General features: G+C 41.8%; 1 protein-coding gene across 19 annotated transcripts in view; it reads right to left on the minus strand.

Annotated features, from left to right (window-relative positions):
- Greb1l (GREB1 like retinoic acid receptor coactivator) overlaps window positions 1-11,776 on the minus strand; it is a 233,555-nt gene extending 221,779 nt beyond the window's left edge. For 16 of the 19 annotated variants that reach the window (XR_015442405.1, XR_015442404.1, XM_021265171.2 and 13 more), the window contains exon 1: window positions 11,619-11,776. The gene's annotated coding sequence lies outside the window, so the exon portion shown is untranslated. The remainder of the gene's footprint in view (window positions 1-11,618) is intronic. The other 3 variants (XM_087189746.1, XM_021265174.2, XM_087189742.1) reach the window with 1 other exon arrangement.
- Between the last annotated feature and the right edge of the window lie 4,051 nt (window positions 11,777-15,827).

Here is a 15,827-nt window from a genome sequence, read left to right on the forward strand (position 1 = left end):
TAATTTTAATTAAAATAGCCACATCTGGGCCGGGGATTTAGCTCCATGGTTCCGCTGTTTGCCTCACAAGCACAAGGACCCAGGTTCCAGCTCCAGTACCAAAAAAAAAAAAAGAGCTAAAATAGCCACATCTACTGTAGAAAATAGGCAGAAAAAAATAAGCAGAAATCTCTAAGAAAGAAAAATAGCACGAGTCAAGCCATAGGTATGAATGTACACAAGCAGGATATACAGGCAGGAGAAACAACTGATGGGCTTGTATGAACAGAGGTTTGTTACTAGATTATCATGAGGTCAACCATGAAGGACCTTGAAGGGAACAGGAACTTCGTCCCATGCCACACACTGCTGCTTGCCTAACCTTTGGTATTAGCAACCCCAGAGTCTGTGCATGCTTACCTCAGACAATGGCCCTTCCTGGGCTTGAGGAAAATCTTAAACATTCTACACGAAGCCCATAATTCCAATTTGTTAGTGACTAGGTTATAATAAGCATATGACAAATTCTGACCAAGAAGATTTGAGACATCTATGCATGTAGGTAAACTCTTTAAAAACCATTTAGCCTGAAGAAAAAGAGGCTTTTTCTGACCCCAGTCAAAACCTCATGAGGATATGGGTCTTGAGTGTGCTGCTAATATCTTAGGATGATGAAGATGTCAAGCAACTGGAAGACAAAATGCCAACAAGCTGAGGAAGACAGAGCAAAATTGGCATTACAGGAACTGTTCTCCCTCTAGACATTGGGTAAAATAACAGACATTTTGGTAATATAACAAATTCATTACTGTTAAATACACTTAGTTTTTGGTTTTGTTACACATAGGTAAAAGCATTAGACTAGGATTCTGGTGTTTAGGGCGATACCCTTTGGGAAAACCTAAGGTAGAAAACTAGTAGCCACTAAAGACTCCTGATCAAGTTTGGAGACTGATACAAAACAATACTCAAGGCTTAAAACTGACGTGCATGAAAAGTAGATGGGAAGAAAGGAATGGCAGCATTAAGCAGACCAGTTTTAAATGCCCAAAAGTGAAAGTCACCAAAAGATTTGGGAAATACTTAGAAATATGTTACAGAAGCAGTGTGTAAAATCATTAACACATATAGAAAAATATTTCAAGCAAAACTGAAGTAACAGCTCATTTTGTAAGACTGCTAGGAGTTTAAGAAATTTTTTTTTCTGATTTATATTGTCTCATATGATATTATTCTATTTAATAATCCTACTTAAAACATAAACATAATAAAATATAATTTTTCCAAATGTTGCATATTCCATTTTTTAATGGAAAAATTCTTGAAATATGATTTCTCTGTATCAGCTGCAATTGAAGGTATAAGACACTGAAAGACAATGACAGCATGCAGGACTCACTGAATGACCTTCAGCAAGTCACAAAAACATGTGGTGTTGGGCCAGGGATTTAGCTCAGTGGTTCTGCCACCTGGCTCCCAAGTGCAAGGTCCCAAGTTTGATTCCTAGTACCAAAAAGAAAAACCCTACAAAAACTATGTGATGTTATTTTCTCTCAGGGCAGAGTCACCTACAGCTATAAAATCCAACAACGCTCCATTTTAAAACAGAAGGAACCCCTCCTGAATAAAAAATGTCATACAGCAGATATAAAATTTAACTTTGGGCTGGGGGTGTAGCTCAGCTGGTAGAGTGCTTGCCTAATAGGCATGAGACCCTGGGTTCAGTCCCTACCACCACCACAACAAATAGTAAGTTTTTAAATAATGTATTAAGCTCTATTCTCACCCTTTGGCTTATGAGCTGAGTCCAAAAGAGAATAAAAATAAATCTCAGATTCTCTCTGGGAAATAATTTTGTTTCCTTAATATTACTGTTAAAACAAAAGTTTCTATATAGATTTTTTTTTTTTCAGAACAAACTAGTTCTGGAAATTTTTTGCAAGTATTTAAAAATTATGTTTTTGTTTTTTGTTTTTTGAGACAGGATCTCCCTTTGTAGTTCAGACTGGCCCTGAACTCACTATGTAGCCTAGGCTGGCCTCTAACTTGCAGGGATTCTCCTGCCTTAGTCTCCTGAGTGCTGGGATTACAGGCATGTGCCACCACACCCGGCTCTAAAATTTATGTTTTATAAAATATTTTACTACCATTTTAAGAGTTTATGTACCAGAGATGGTAACCTTTTATCTATATATGTAGAGATTTTTTTCCCCCAATCTGTCATTTGTCCATGGTATTTATGGTTCTTTGTTTTACAAAAGTGTTTTAAAATTGTGCAGATTTGCCTATCTTTAATACATAATTGTAGTTTCTTGCTTAATTTAAATAAATGTCCTTCATTGAAGTAATAGCTGTTTATTTTTAAATTTTTATTAGTACAGATATTTGCACTACATAATTACATTCATAATCGGAATTTGGTAAGTAATGGCTGTTTCACTGCAGAATATATATTATAGAATATTATATCTGGCCGGAGATTTAGCTCAGTGGTGCCGTCGCCTGCCTTGCAAACACAAGGTCCTGAGTTCAATCTCTGGTAGCAAAAAAAACTTGATAAAAGCTATATCATTTAACTTAGGGTGGTATCCATTGTGCTTTAAGTAGTACCATAAGTAAAAAAGAGTATTATATACTGGGGTGTGTGTGTATAAAATGCTGAGACTATACAATACTGTACACATAAAGTTACAAGATCATGGGAAAAGTTATACAATCATAGATTGGCAACAGCAAGAGCATTAAAAGAAAAGGGAAAAGGGCTGCACATTTAGCTCAGTAGCACCACACCTGCCTCACAAACACAAGGTCCTGAGTTGGATCCCCAATACCAGAAAAAAAAAGGAAGGGGGAAGAGGAAGATAACCGCCTGAATTTTTTTTTTAAAGAAATCACAACAGAGTTTTTTGCGGGGAGGGGTTGTCTGTAGTACTACGGATTGTAGTACCAGATCTTTGCACATGCTAGGCAAGCATTCTAGCACTGAGCTACATCACTAGCCCTTTTTCTTTTTCCATTCTGAGACAGTCTTGCTGAGTTGCCCAGGCTGGCCTCAAACTTGTGACTGGCCTGCCTGAGACTCTGAGCTGGGATTATAGGCATGTGCCACTGTACCCAATTTGACTGTGGTTTTTAAAAATACATCCAATGTGATTCTATTTATATAAAAGTATTTGTGTTGATGAATATATGAATGTATAGAAATGCATAAAATTGATTGCAAAAAAGATGTTCATGGCATTTAACTAAGCTTGGTTAGATTTGAAAAGAAAGAGAAAACATCAGAAAAGAAACCAAATAGATCTAAGTCCATCCTTTCTGAAAAACAATAGATCTGCAGCAGGGAAGGTGGCAGAACTCTCAAGCGAAGTTTCCCTCATCCTCTGATGTGGGTACAGACCATGGTAATAGTCTTTCAGCTCCCCGATTACCCTGCAGAAATACACAGAAACTTGCCATGAGTAGTGCCCATTTAATTAGTTTAACAATACAGGAAATAGGGCCAGGGATTTAGCTCAGTGGTTCTGCTGCCTGCCTTGCAGGGGCAAGGTCTGGAGTTCGATCCCTGGCCAAAACAAAACAAAAACAAAAACACAGGAAATAAAAGAGACATTCTACCAATTACCTCTTCTCTTCTTCACACTGTGACCTATACAGGCAGCAGTGATAACTTTAGAGACATCTATTTTATAAAAACTAAATTTACAAGCTGGATGCAGTGACCCATGCCTGTAATCCCAGTACACAGGGAGGCTGAGACAAGAGGATTGCAAGTTTGAGTCTGGCCTGGGCAAACTGGCAAGATCCTGTTTCAAAATAAAAAATAAAATAGGCTGGGGATATAGTTCAGGGGTAGAGCACCGCTGGGTTCATACATCAGTACCCCCCCCCACGATCTAAATTTATAGATGATAAATCTGAGGAACCCCTCAGGAAGACTGTTAAGTGTACATTCATAGGTCTCACCCCCTGAAGTTATTCAGTAGGTTTAGTAACCAATAATCCATATTTAACAAGCACCACAGGCAAATGTAAAAGATTTTAACAAACTACAAACAGTGAATTTGAGGGTTTATTCACTAACTCCTGGCTTGCTTCTTAGCAAGAACTGTATAGTTGTTATTATTATTCTTTTTTCTGATACCAGGGATCGAACTCAGGACCTTGCGCCTTCAAGGCAGACACAGCACCACTGAGCTAAATCCCGGGCCCATTGGGGGTTTATCCACAAACTGATTAACCAAGGAATTTGAGGAGTGTGGTAAACTAATGAGAACAAAAAATTTTGAAATAAAAAGACCTGGATGACTTGTCTGACCTAGCCCTCTACTTACTCCTTCCCTAGCCTCTCCCCTTCCCTGGCCTGACTCCCCTCTAACATCCCTGCATCCCCAAAACTCTCCAAGGGCTCAATTCACTCAGGTGTCACCAGTGACACCTTGCAGAGAATCACACCCCCCACCTCACTTTCCCAATTCTCTTTCTGCTCTTTCTCTCTAGCATTTACTATCTAAAAGGCTCATTACCTGCAAGAACAGATTTTACCCATTTACTTTGCCTTACTGTTTGATTCCCAAATTGACAAGGGTATTTGCCACTTTTCAGCACCGTGGTAACCCCAGCTCCTAGAACAGGGCCTGGATGGAATCCAGGCAGGCTGCACGTGGTAAAGGTAAAACAAATGAAGCCTGTATGCGTGCGTCGGTGATAAGAGGCAGCTCCAGCTGCTTAGTGGAGTGTTTGTTAACACACTGATTTCTGGGCCCTTCCAGAGATTCTGACTCAGTAGACCTGGGCTGGGCCCGAAACACTGAATTTCTAACAAGAGTCCAGCTAATATGTATGCAACGTAGAGAGTTAAGTGCCTCTTCTCTTTTTTTAGTGGAAAGCCAACCTATTTTACTACTCAATAAGAGAGGCACGTAGGCTAAAAAAAGTAAAGCTTTGTCACATGTATTTTTCAGAAGAGAAAATGTGTTCCCTAACCCCCTGTACCTAAAATAAATGATGCCACAATAGGGCTATTTTCACTTACCGTATTTAACATTATTCTCATAGATATTAACTATGGCTTAATTTTCATTATAATGTATATGTTGTTCTATTTATTTTACTCTTAAAAATGTTTCAGGTGATATCTTGTTATACAGCTTTGTGCACCTGTCCCACTCTTCTCACAAATTTCTAGAAAGGAAATTTCTGGGCTGGGGATTTAGCTCAGTGAGTGGCGTAGTGCCTGCCTCGCAAGCACAAAGTCCTGAGCTCAATTCCCAGTACACACACAAAAAAAAAAAAAAGAAAAAGAAAGAAAAGAAAAGAAGGAAAGGAAATTTCTGAGACAAAGAGGATAGATCACTGCTGTCCAAAAGAACTTTCTCCAGTGGTGAAAATGTTCTAAATCTACACAGCCCAGCATGGGAGCCATAGCCAGTGCAGCTATTGAATCCTTGGAATATGAGCAGAGCAACTGGGAAACTGAATCTTAGTTGCAGACAATGCTCATTAGTTAACATTTAGATAGCTACCTTTGGTGAAGGGCTACTATATTGTCAGGGCAGGTCTGGATAAAGGCTGATACTGTACATGATGTCAATTACTCGCCAGAAGAACAAATTATTTGCCTTCACTCTTTGTACATGACAATAACCATTTCTTTATCCAACTGCCAACACTAGATTTTATCTATCTATTGAATCTTAACAATCTGAAAGTTGAAAAATGCCTGTGTCTTTAATATGCACTCTCATTATTAATAATGGTGAATGGGGGCCAGGGATTTAGCTCAGTGGTTCCGACACCTGCCTCATAAGCGCAATGTCCTGAGTTTGATCCCCAGCCAAAAAAAAAAATAATACTGAATGGAGTACTGCAAATATTTCTACATTAGTTAATAATTAACTCACAGGTTGGAAGTTATCTGGCTTCCAAATTTGTTTTGTGGGATCCATATTAAAATTCATTATCAACATTTAAATTCACATAAAAATGTGCATTTCAAGCTTCACTTTTAAAAAATCAAATGGTCTGGCAATACTGCTCTCGCTCCCAAAAGGCAACAATCAGTGGAGTCTCAGGAATTCTAGCACCTTCAGACTCTGTTGCCTCCTACTATTTAGCAAGTGTCCCATCTTGTCACCCAAAAATTACTGTTTGGCCTGTCCAAGCATCCGTGTTTACAATGTCTGCCTGAATTAAATTGAGAGGTTAAAAGACAAATAGTGCCAACAATGGTTAACTTTCATTCCATGTTTAGCATGCAAAAGTGATTTATGATATTTCTGGGTTATTTTTTAAATTAATACTTAACTAATCAAAGAATACTTTTTTAAAGTGGCTCTTGAAGTTTCTTACTCCCTAGAACAGTGGTTCACATCATAAGGATTCTAAAATGTGTATTTTTAGGCTCCCTCCCCAGAGTTTATGATTCAGTGGACCCTAAGAATTTGCATCTAACCCCAAGATCCAAGTGCAACTTCGCATTGAGCTGAGGTTTTCTCAAAGATACAGACACTAGGGCCGGGGATTTAGCTCAGTGGTTCTGCTGCCTGCCTCACAAGCGCAAGGTCCCAATTTCGAACCCCGGTACCAAAAGAAAAAAAAGATACAGACACTCCTAGAAGGATTTGTGAACTCCTAGAAGTAATCCTATTTGTATACTCCTAGAAGTAATTTGTGAACAACATAGCATAAATTTGAAGACTCTTTTTCTAAAACAAGTCCACATTTATGGTTTCATTTTATTTTCATCACAGTCCTCTCCATAAGGTTGATGATAACTGGAACCATAATTGTTAATCCCATTTTACAGAAGAAAAGAATGTACAAGAGTTAGAAACAAAAAAAAGGCTAAAATCTCCTTTGAGCACACAAGTTGCAACCAGAACAATCAAGTTTCCTAACTCCTAACCTTGGTAAATACAGCTAAACAGCGCTATTAGGACACAACTGAAGTTTGTTTCTGCAGACTTGTACCATAAAAACAGAACCATGCCTAGGCACAGAGAAGACAATACAAGATATAGTTCACTGCAACAAACACTTATCAAGTGCTGATTCCCATGTTAACCTACACTAATCATGGCTATACTCTATTGTGAGACCATTGATACTCATAAAGCATAACAAAATAAAAATAAGATCTGAGACCACAACCTTGAAAAGATAGTGAGTTTTCTGTATCATAGACAGGACGACAGAAAACACACAGAAGGGGTAGTAGGGTAGAAAGTTGGCAGAAGTGGAGCGAAGTCACTGCGGGACTTCACATCTGGACCTGGAGGAGTGGCCATCACCTGTCAGTCAAGAAAGGGAGGGAAGGAAGAGTACACCACGGAGAGCCCCCTGGGGCCCACAGCACAAAGAGCTGCTGTTATCCATGTTGGTGTGTGTTTGCCAGAAATATCAGGGCTGCTGGACCCTAGAACTTACAAGGGCATGCTTTTGTGTAGTCTAAATTACCTTGACTGTATAAAAACCCAAGTCAGAAGGCATAACTTCATGATCCATTTGTAGCCAAGAGATAACCTGATTGGAGATCATAAATATTCTCTCCTCTTCCCTCTCTGTTCTGCTCTACTCTGCTCCCCTCCTCTCCTCTCCTGTTCCTCTCTATCTCTCTTTCTTCTCCTCTTCCCTCACCCTGTCTATTAGGTTTTGAGAAGCATTCCTGGTAAAAAGTCTACCAAACTGTGATCACAACAACACTATTTATAAATCAGCTGTTCAAGAAAAATAGGACAGGATTATATTTTAACTTAAATGGGATTTATATATTAGTTGTTAATTTTAACAGAGACTTTTCTAAGATTTAAAATAATAATAGCTAATAAACATCACAGACTGAAAATACAAAAACTATTAATTTGAAAAAACTATTGAAGAATTCAGTTTATTTTTCATTAGTGTTATAACTGATCTCTCCCATGTATCCACCTTATAGACTAATTCAAACCCGCTGAAGCTATGCAGCTTTCATGATTTCATTTAGAAAACTATAAGCAATATTGCTGAAAATACACAAGACCTAAGAAATGCAAACACAAAAGGATACAATGTGATAGTGATCAATTAGTAAAAATAATTTAACTGTTTCAAAATAACATAAGCTCACAAATAAATTGTTAAGGACAGTATATATTTTATAACCAATTCAGAAAGTAATTAGAAATTCTCAGAAATCTGGAAATTTCCTAATAAAAATAAAAAATATTTACATGTGTTTTCATGCACCTTTTTCTTAACAGTTGTGTACGGAGCTATTACTATACCCACTTTACAGATTAGAAAGCTAAAGTTCTGAGAAAAGAAGTCATTTGTTCAATATTGTCAATAAGTAATAGAGCTAGGTTTGAACATGGATTCTGATTTTAGAGCCCACTCATTTACAACACTATCCTGATTCTCCAGGGAAAGAATCCTAAGGATGTTAAAAAGAAAAGAAGAAAGCAGAAAGAGATAGAAGATAGTTACACTCATCATATTTTTTAAAAATACTGGAAAACCCCAAATAGTAAAGGTGAAATAAATTATAGGATATATTGCACAAACTATTCTAAATTGCTATAAATAATAGGAAGTAAACTATTAAAAATCCTTATAAGAAATGAGAAAAAAATGTATCTACAATATAAGTCATCTTGTACAGCAATACTGGGAAGGGGGCTGGAGAAAATAAAAATTAGCACCATTTTAGACAATTTGCACTACTGGTACTTTTGCTTTTATCAGTTTTGTCAGTAAATCAAGCACTCTTATTAATCTATTCTTCTAATTCTATTCTCATATCAAACAACTTTTTAGATTTTTCTGTAATTTAGACTATTTGTCTTTTACTACAGACCTATTCAAAATAATTACATAATATTTCTATCAGTAGTTCTGAAACTTTTAAGATCTCTGTTAACATCAATAATTTTTGCAATCACCATTTACAGTGTAATTTTTAAATCCCTTGAGATTCTACTTAGTGACCAAAGTTAGCAATTTTTTTTTTTTACTTTCACAACTTTATAATTTTTCCTTGACTCTGGCACATCTAGAAATCATTAGCCTCGAGGTTGTAGATATTTTAAAGATTAGGAAAGTTTCTACTAAGAACATCTGTAAGTGAATGTTTATAAAGTAACTAAAATAGCTTTGTGATAAGGGATATTCATCATCTAAATACTTTTAAGTATTGCTAATTATGTCAAGTCTCTTTGAAGTGGGCAAATGAACTTTATTTCCATTTTATCAAAAAAGAAAAGGGTTTGGTAAGAGTAATTTCCCTAAATTGGCACCATAAGCTGTGAAGAATTCCCTCTCCTTAACCACACGAGGTGATATGCAAAGGCTCATTTAGCCTAGAGGTTGGCCTCTATTGACACAATAAACAGACATTTTGTGGGAAAATCAAGAGGCTGTTCTCCAATGGTATCAAACTGATAAGAGGAGAAATGTAGATTAAACATCTCTAACTTTCTCTTTATGAACCTACCATTCAGGAATTTTTTTAGGACACCTCCAGCATCATTTTAATAGGATTTTGGAGTTGGAAGATGCTTAAAAACCATATACCTCAAATCTTTTACTTAGCTGGGGGGAAAACAAAAGCATTTCAAAAAAAGTTACTTTGTTGCGCAGGTGCAACGACCCGAGTTCGATCCCCGGTACCAAAAAAAAAAAAAAAAAAAAAAAAAAAAAAGTTACTTTGTGTGGCCAGTATATGGCATAGGGAGACCTGCAACTAAGAGGTGTGGCCAAATGTCTTAAACTTGGCCTCCCTATTCCTCCTGACTTCTACAATTTTTATCTTACGTCATGTCAACGGGAGTACACAGATGTCCTTTCAATGTGTTCCGACACACATTGCAGTAGACAGAGTAAACTATATTTCTCATTCCCTACTGCACAGAGTTCCGAAGTGGAAGAAAAATTCAACAAAGCTTATAAAAAGCAGTGGAAAGAAACCGGTGCATTGGGGGGATCAGGAGATAACTTGCTCTGAAATTTTTAGCACCCTAATTGATCTTCAAGGTAATGATTCCACTCTAGGCCAAGTAAAAGATTATAACATCATCATGAGTGGATATTTAACAGTCACCATCATTAATATGTAGTTCACTCTTATATCAGTTTCTTTCATCCTTGATTTCCATGATGTATTCCATTTTAATAGCAATTTATGGAAGGGTATATGTACAAGAAATTTACAACTGTGGTTGCCTCTGGGAGAAGTAGGACTTGGGGCATGGGATGGGAAAGAGCATACTTTGCATTGTATGTTCTTAACTGTTGTTTGAAAATTTTACCCTATTCATATTACTTTTCCCATATTTACTGAAATCTTCCTTTGCATACCTATTTTTCAATGCATACCTATCTGCATGTAATTTTATTACTATTGTCAATTAAACAACTAGTTTTTCTTTTAGATACTTTTTAGCATTGAAATGTGTAAAAATTTCCCAGAAATTCTCAAAAAGAAAAAGAACCCACACAGCCTCAAAACTCCAGGATTTAAAATATAAGAGCATGAACAGAGGAGTGAGGGTTTATAAGGAGCATTTGCTTCAGAGCACTTTACAAAAGAAAACGCTCTTGCTCCTAAATGGGCAGGTTTTTAAATGGCATTTAAACGGAGTTTCTCGTCTCAAAGGGGGAGGGGCTCACGGTGCCGAGAGTGGAAAATAAATTTGGTTTTTATCTTCTTGGGGGGGGGGGACAGGGGACAGGGGCTCGGGGTGGGGCGGACAAGGACCCTGGAAGAGCCTCGTTCACAGAGGAAAGGCGCGCGATCGAGGAGTTCCTCCCGCACTGTCCGTGCGCCGGGCCGCGGGTGGAGGCAGCAGCTGCTGGGGCAGATGAGTCGCGTTTGGGACGTTACCTGGGCTCGGTTTGACTGAGAACCCCACGCACGGAATCTATACGAATAATTCCCTTTTAATGGAGCTCGGGAGAGAGGCTGCGGGGATCGATCCGCTTTAACGAACGGCCCGTCATCACCCCGGCCTGGCTCGCGCCCCCCTCACCTCTCTGTCTGCCTGTGTCAGGGGCAGCTGTCAACGCGAGCCTTTGTGTCTTTCAGAAACAAGGACGGTCCTCAGCTGCTCATAGGAAAAGTGAGGACGCTGGCCGGACGCGCGCGCGCTGGCTACGAAGTGACACCCGGTGTGGAGGAGAGGGACCCGGGACCCAAGCGCGCGCCTGGTCACCTCCGGGCTCCCCCACTCTCCCGAGCCGAACTCTAGGCATCCTCTTCCGGGTCCCGCCGCGTCTCCCCACCTGCCGTGCCACTGCACGGACCCGGGTCTCGGGGGCCGGACGGTTGCGCTCCTCGCCGCCGCCTCCCTCGCCCCACGCCCGGGCCGCCTCGCTCCCGCCACAAAGGCAGCAAGCCAAGCGGGGTGACAGGCCCTTGGCCTCCGAGCGCCGGCCGCGCGGCTGAGTCCCTCCGGCGGGCGCTCTCGAGGCTGCGGCGAGACCCGGTGCGGTTCCGGCCGCCCTCGCCGCCGCCGCCGCCGCCGCCGCCCGCGCCCACATCCCGCGCCCTCCGCGGCTCCCGAGAGCAGCACCGCCCGGCGCGCCAGGCTGTCCCGCCCGCCCTCCCGCACCCGCACCCGCGCCCCGCGCCCTTCGCCCCGCGCACCCCCGCCGCTCACCTGGCCTGGCGGGACGCAAGGACGGGACCCGGGGTGGCCTGGCCGCGGCCGTCTGCCTCCCCGGCCCCAGTCCGCTAGGGCGCTGTGCTGCGCCGCGCTGGCTCCGGCGCCGGCTTCGAGGTGCTAGCGCCGCCGCCGGCTGGCGTCCTTGTGGCATGCGCTGCCCGCGCTCAGCCCCCGGGGCGGGGCGAGGCGGTGGCGGCCGCGGCCAGAGGCGGACTCCTCAGGTGCGGCCCCTCCCGCCTGCCCGGGCCTCGCAGGAGCAGCCGCCTCCCGCCCGCAGCCCCGGCCCCGCCCGCAGCCCGGCCCGCGCCCTTGTGCTGCGGCGGGCGCCCAGCCTCCGTCCCGCGCCACCCTCGAGCGCCTCGCGTGGGCGGGGAGCCCTAGGCGCGCGGGCGAGGTGTGGCCGCCGTGAGGTGCGGCCGGGAGGGGGCGCCTCGGGAGCAGGACCGTCCAGCGCGGCTGTTCTCCGCTCCCCGGACGGCGGCCACGAGCCCCAGGCGGGAACGCAGCCTGGGCCTCGGCGCGGGTCCGAACTCCTGGCGGGCCGGGCGCCGACGAAACCGGACAGCGGGGCTCGGGCGGAGCCGCCTCTGCACCCCGGGGCGCACGGGTCGGCTCCGGACCGCGGGCCGCGGGGCCTCAACTGCGCGCCCGGGCCCTGGGCCCAGCGGCAGACGTCCTCGCGGGGTGCCGAGCCCAGAGTGACAGCAGTCGCCCGGTTTCCCAGCTGACAGCGTCCGAGGGAGGCGTAGCTCGGTTTCCTGAAAGTGTAACTGTTATCAGAAACGACTACCCCCTCTGGGAGCAGCAGCTCCGTGCTGCACGAGGTGGGGGAGAGACGTCGAGGTACAGACAAGGTGGTGCCCTTCCGTGTCTTTGGGGCAGTGGGCCGGCCCTGGGAACTCGGCGCGTCCGTGGGAGCGGGGAGACTGCCGCGGCGCCCACCCGGGGCGGGGTCCGTCATCGCTGTCAAGTATTACAGCTCAAGTTTAAAGACATCAGTTAAACTAGATCACACATGATTAAGTCGGGACTTTTATTTGCTTGTCTTGCTTTTTAAAAATTTCTCTCCAGAACCAAGATGCATTTATTTCCTTTTCTCTTTTGGTCGATGCAGAAGGAATTGCCTGGAAGTCTGAAATCACCAGAAGATAATTCAAGGCACAGCTTAGTTCTAAGAAAAATAAGATTTGTGTGCGGATTGGATTGTCTCTCCCACCTGCACTGGCAGAACATACCTACTGAGCTGATTTTCTTAAACCATTCGCTCCACGTGGGGCTAAGAAGATGAACTATTTCTGTTGTTCTACAATTGAATCCCTGTTGTCTGTGTTTTTAAAATACAGAGAAACGTTTTTTAAGTGTCATGAGGTCAGGAAACGTGACTTTCTCAATCACCACTATATTCTGGATTTTCCACATTATGAATTTAGTAAATCAATGTTTTTAAAAAATAATTGCAACATAGAAGGGTGCAGATGATTTGCTCAACAGAAAATGGAAGCCAGTGTCCCTTGGCAAACTCATCATGAGAACTGGCCCTACACATAGAAAAGGCAGTAAGTAAAACCCCAAGATTCCAAGTTCACTCACATGTGTAAAGCAAGCTCATAAGAAGTTAGAGAAAATAAAGAAGTTACAGTAGGTGAGAAGCTTTTGAAAAAAATAAATCCTTCCTCAAGGTCTGTAGAGTTGGGCAGGGGGAGGAACACCTTCCATTTTAAAGATAAGGAAACTAAAAAAATAAATAAAAATAAGGAAACTGTGAACATTGAGCACCTTTATAGTGAAAACACAGTGCCTAGTTTCTCTCAGTTTATTTCAAGGACCATTTGTTCAGGGCCAAACACTTCAGACTCTGCAGCTGTCACGGCAAATGTGGCATGGCATGGTAGCTCAGGAACCTTTGTCTAATATGCAAGATTCTGATATTCACTCCTCCCTCGTTCAACAAATATTTATTGAGCACCTACTGTGAGCCAGATAGCTTAGTTACACCAGTAGTGCTGGTGATTCATCAGTAAACAAGATGAATCCCTAACAAGGTTAAGAATTCTTAAAAGTCGTCTACCTTCTGGTAGATTGAAAATAGTTCAATGTCACCTTTGTTAGATATAACGCCCTTGTCCTGAACAGATGTATACGTCTTCTCTCCTTTCTCAGGTTTGTATGTTCCTCATCATGCCCAGAAGACTTCTATGGTCAGGGATAAGAGGAAACACTCTGGACAGACACCATAGTTTTGTTTTGTTGGTACCAGGGATCAAACTTGGGACCTTTTGCTTGCAAGGCAGGTGGCAGAACCACTGAGCTAAATCCCTGGCCCAGACACCATAGTTTCGAATCTTGACTCTGAGAGTTATTTGTTATGTAATCTTAAGGAAGTGACTTGACTATCTCAGCATCCCTATTAGTAAAATAACTTCATGATATTGCATACTTCAGGGAGTTGCTATGTGAACTGAAACAATGCCTTAGGGTCTGGAATATTATTAAATGTTAGCTGCTATCATTGTGAATTCTTCCATTTTAGCTTGTACTGATTTCCAAATGCTTACACCTAGATACACTGTATTAGAACTCCAACTTCAGTTAAAGAAATGTTCAAGCTCATAGCAGAGTCTAAATAAGCGCTAGAATCCTTCTAAATAGTTATTGTAAAAATCCTTTGCTTGGCTGTGGGAGGAATTCTATGATTATATCCTGGTTCTGCTCTTGGCAATCATTTTTTTGGCCATTGGCTCTATATGCTGGACTATTCTTCTTCACCCATCAGAAGTGGGCACGAATGTAAGCCTTTTGAGAGACTTCACAGTTTTCACAGTCATTTCCTGCTGATACAAGTTTGGAGCCCTGAAGGTTCTTTTACAGATAGGAGGGGTTTTTTTTGTTTTTTTTTTGAAAGCTGGATTTGTGGCTGATTTGGACATACAATTCCCTGAGACACCTAGTCAAGCTCATGTTTTCTTCAGTTGAGTTCCTTGTGCCATTATTCACACCCCATGTTCTTTCTTGGGAAAGGTTTCAAATACTATCTATATTTTGGCTTCCTCTCCTTTTCTTCTTTCTCTCAGCAGCAGGCTTGAGGGTTGATGACTCAGCATCCTGCACACCATGACCAATCAATCGTGTCCACTGAGGAAGCCTCTAGTAGTTTTCCTCTCAGAGCCAAGTCACTGTAGGGAATCAGCCTTCAACCTAATACCACTATCCTCAGGGGGCAAGGGCCACTGTAGAGAACTGAACAGCGGTCTCTAGTTCCAGATGAGTTGCCAGTTAGCAAAGCTGAATGATCTAGGTCTCCACTATAAAATAACACTAATAGAGAACCCATAATTTGAAAGAAGACCAATTTAGAGCAAGTATCACACATTGGGGGGAAAAAAGGTTAATGCAGAAACAAGGAGAAAACTTTCTGAAAATCTTGTCTTTGCTCTTAGTGACATTTAGAGTAACAAAGGCAGGTTGTGAAAATGGAACAGTCTGAAAACTAGAATGTCCTTGGAAATTTAAAATAGGTAAATATTTAAATTAAAAAACTATAGAAATAATTGATATAGAAATAGATACTGAGGAGGCCGGGGATTTAGCTCAGTGGTTCCGGAGCCTGCCTCGAAAGCTCAAGGTCCCGAGTTCAATCCCTGGTACCAAAAAACAAACAAAGAAATAGATACTGATGAACACTGAGTTAGGGAATTAAAAGATCATCTCAAAGAATCCTTCCAAAGTGCACACCAAAAGATAAGTGGAAATTGTGGAAGAGAAGATAGACATTTATATATGGAGACATACATACATGTATATGCATATATATACATATATATCTATATATATGTATATATATATAGCTAGGTACAGTGATGTGTGCCTGTAGTCCCAACTAATCAGGAAGCTGAAGCAGGAGGATCACTTGAGCCCTGGAGTTTGAGACCAGTCTGGGCAACATAGACCCTATCACAAAAATAAATAAAAATTCAGGAGATCCAATATTTATGTATTAAAAGTTTTAGAAGTAAAAAAAATAGAGTAGATATTAGATACCCTATACTATAAACTACAAAACATCATTAAACATAAAAAAGACACATAAATGGAAAAACATCCCGCATTCATGGAGTTGAAGATTTAATATGCTGAAATGACAACACCCCCCAAATTGAGTCACAGAGTCAACACAATTCCTATCAAATTTCCAGCCACATCAGG

The sequence above is a fragment of the Heterocephalus glaber genome, unplaced genomic scaffold, assembly GCF_053883595.1.
Source record: "Heterocephalus glaber isolate CG9 unplaced genomic scaffold, H.glaber_assembly_v1.0 deba00000331, whole genome shotgun sequence".
Taxonomy (NCBI): domain Eukaryota; kingdom Metazoa; phylum Chordata; class Mammalia; order Rodentia; family Bathyergidae; genus Heterocephalus; species Heterocephalus glaber.